The sequence below is a fragment of the Strix uralensis genome, chromosome 2 (genome assembly GCF_047716275.1).
Source record: "Strix uralensis isolate ZFMK-TIS-50842 chromosome 2, bStrUra1, whole genome shotgun sequence".
Taxonomy (NCBI): Eukaryota; Metazoa; Chordata; class Aves; order Strigiformes; family Strigidae; genus Strix; species Strix uralensis.
Genome location: NC_133973.1, coordinates 17,670,681 through 17,673,693, shown reverse-complemented (window position 1 = coordinate 17,673,693; position 3,013 = coordinate 17,670,681). Strand labels below are relative to the sequence as shown.

At 52.1% G+C, this 3,013-nt stretch overlaps 1 long non-coding RNA gene across 1 annotated transcript; it reads left to right on the top strand.

Moving 5' to 3' along the window:
* The first annotated feature begins 1,041 nt into the window (after positions 1-1,041).
* Positions 1,042-1,800, top strand: LOC141940094 (uncharacterized). Its single transcript, XR_012627870.1, has 3 exons — positions 1,042-1,095; positions 1,182-1,339; positions 1,711-1,800. It is a non-coding gene; the product is annotated as an uncharacterized LOC141940094 (long non-coding RNA).
* The last annotated feature ends 1,213 nt before the right edge of the window (positions 1,801-3,013 follow it).

Sequence of the window (3,013 nt, the reverse complement as noted above, 5' to 3'; positions counted from 1 at the left end):
TTGACGTGTTTTCAGACACCTGCCCTGAAACCAAGGCTTTGATGTGTGCAGGTGAAGCTGCTGGTGGAATTTCTGATTGAAAACGGCAGCGACATCTTTGGGGAGGAGATGGCTGGCCAGACGTCACCTGAGCCCGTGGACAGACCCACAGGTATGAGGAGGGACTGAGGGCTGTCACAGCCTGAGCAGACAGCTGGGGTAGGGCTTCCTGTGGGTTTTGCTTTAGCTGTTGTCCACTTCCAACCAGTCACTTTGCTGCACACGCTTTTGCTTTCCAGAGTTGCCTTTGGAAAAGCAGCACGGCCCTCCAGGCGAAGCAGATGCCGAGCACCAGGCAAAAGCCTGCCTGGATGCACCAGCCTCTCTGCTCATCCTCCAGAGAGCAGCGGGGGGAGAGGCGGTGGTGGGAGCAGAAAGGGCGGAGGTATGGCAGCTCCACAAGCGCTGCAACAATGTGTCTTAGGCAGGAGCAGGGCAGTTGCTGTTGAGTCCAAGTAGCTGCTGTGCCTCTTCCTGGCGTTCAGTCTCTTGTGGCTTTGCATTTTATTTTTCCCCCCATGGAATGATACGCTGTCAGTAAAACTGGAAAGGTCTTTTCTCCTATGCCTTAGGCATGTGCTTAATCAGAGGAAATACCTACAAAACGCCACAGAAAGATAGATTTCAAAAGCAAAGCCTCCCACCACAGAAGGTTGTCTTGCACCAAATGGACATCCGCAGAGCTCTGTCTTGGGAGGGCAGAAGAAATGCTGGCAGAAGGAAGTGGGCAAGCCTTTCCTTGCCTGGCAGGGGATCGCAGGCTCTCTGCTGAATGGCCCCCACAAATGGACTGTCCCCCACCCATGTGAACACTGTGTTCCAGAGCGAGAACCTTGGAAGAAAGGGCTGACTCAAACCAGCCAAAGAGATCTCCTCTTAGAGCTAAGGCAGCAACGTGCCAAGCAGTTGCTTACTACTTCAGGGCATCCCTTGCCACCTGCTAATGACGACCTTTCTGTTTTAGGCACCCGTTGCTTTGTCTCCAGCCACCACTGAGACCGTGGTAGAATCCCTGGGATGCGCAGAAGAACTGAAGAGCCTCTCGGAGCACAGAAGGTAAAACGAGTCAGCTTTGGTTAAATCAAGAACTGATTCCAGTTGATCCTGGCTTTCCCTGTCTAACCATGCTGTGGGATGGAAAGGTTTGCAGGCTCCTGCCAGGAAGACGACGGCCAAAGGAAACGAAAGAGAGAAGAGACCTGGGCAGAGGAGAGGCCATGCCACGAAGCAAAGAAGAGAAGAGAGGAAAAGAAGGGGACAGAAGAAAAGCAGGGAGGTGCGAAAGATCAGGAAGCCCCAGGTGTGTACCAGGCTTTGCTGCCTATCTTTGCCAACTCTCCACCCTGCTCTAAGTCAGTCCAACTGACTGGCAAGGGACGGCGAGGGATGGTGCTATGCAGGGTTTGGAAATAACCCCGTGGCAGCTCCCCAGGGGAGCCCTGCTGTGTGGCACAGGGGCACTGTGCACCTCTGCACGTGCACAGCTCTCTAAGGGCATTACCTTAGAGGGGATAAGGTGCCAGAGCCACCCCGGAGCTAAGGCCAGCAGTAGCTCTCTTCTGGGATATCAACAATTCCTTGTCAACTGTGTTTCCCAAAGAAAGGGGAACCAAGCCATGCCTGTTCCTGCCTTTGTGGCTTTACCAGTGCTTTCTGGCTCTGTCGTTGTAGGTGCTGATTTCTTGTTACTGGTTGAACCCCTGTGACTCCTGGGCTCCTGCACTGGATGTCCACAATAAAAGGACATTTTCTCCCTTCTGACTGTGTGTGCCATACGATATTCTGGACTAGGTAGAAGTTGTTTTGGGATGAATCCTAGTGGAGGAGTTTGGGATCATCATCCCTTGCGCCAGAATCCTTTCCAGCAGGCATCGGGCCTGAGTTCAGGTGCTTGAGGAGTCAAACGAAGCACAGAATCCCATAGAACAGCTGAGGCTGGGAGGGACCTGTGAAGGTCCTCTGGTCCAACCTGCCTGCTCAAGCAGGGTCACCTAGACCCGCTTGCCCAGGACTGTGGACTAATGGGCACCTTCCCTTGTCACACAGAGCATCTCATGCGCTGGAAAAGGGATGCTCTGGAGAGTTTCTGGCAAATCTCTGGAGAAGAGCTTCTCCCCGCCCCTCTACCAGGGGCTTTTTCAGCTCTGGTGCCCTTCCCAAGGACAGCCCCACCAGGTGGGTGCAGTCAGCACTGCAGGAAAGAACAGGCCGCAGCCGCCACAGTCAGCACTGCAGGAAAGCTGGGACCCCGGGGACCCTCCCAGGCTCTCCAAGCCCAGCCTAGCCCAGTCCAGACAGTGTCCAGAAGAGTGGTCTTATATCCCTTTTCCCAACGTGCTGAACTTCCCTTAAAGCATTAACCACCGGGCTGAAGTGCTAAGGCTTGGACAATAGGCCCAAGCCAGAGTTGACCTATAGATGAATCCTGTATATTTTGTAACTGATAACCGTTGTGCTAGTAGGTATTGTACTAGGTTATAACAAACCGCCTATACTGATGTAAAAAGTGCTAAAGTGTTGAAGTATTGAAGCCTGAACCACAGGCCCCGAGCCAAAGCTGCTAACTTAGTATGTAGTCATTAACGAAATATGTATGCTCATTAATGAAAGATGTAGCTTAGATATCATAGACTCCTGACTGATGATGAATGTAATGAAAACATGTCTATCCTGAATGTATGTATCTTCTTTTTTGCGTACAGGTAAGTTAACAAGGCCATGAAGCCAGCTGTCCGGCCTTGGGACCAGACGTGTGGCCTTGTTCTAAAAAGAACATAAATAAATTAGATAAGCAGGGAAACTCCCTTAGCTTCTCCCTTGAGCCCTGGCCAGGCTCCGGGGGAATCTAATGTGAGAGTGAAACCAGATGTTCCGCTCAAAACAAAGGTGCCAGTTATTCTGGCTTGCTGATTTGGGGGTATATAAGGCGGGACCCGCTCACAGCGACTTTGGAAGCCTCACCTACGGGTGGACG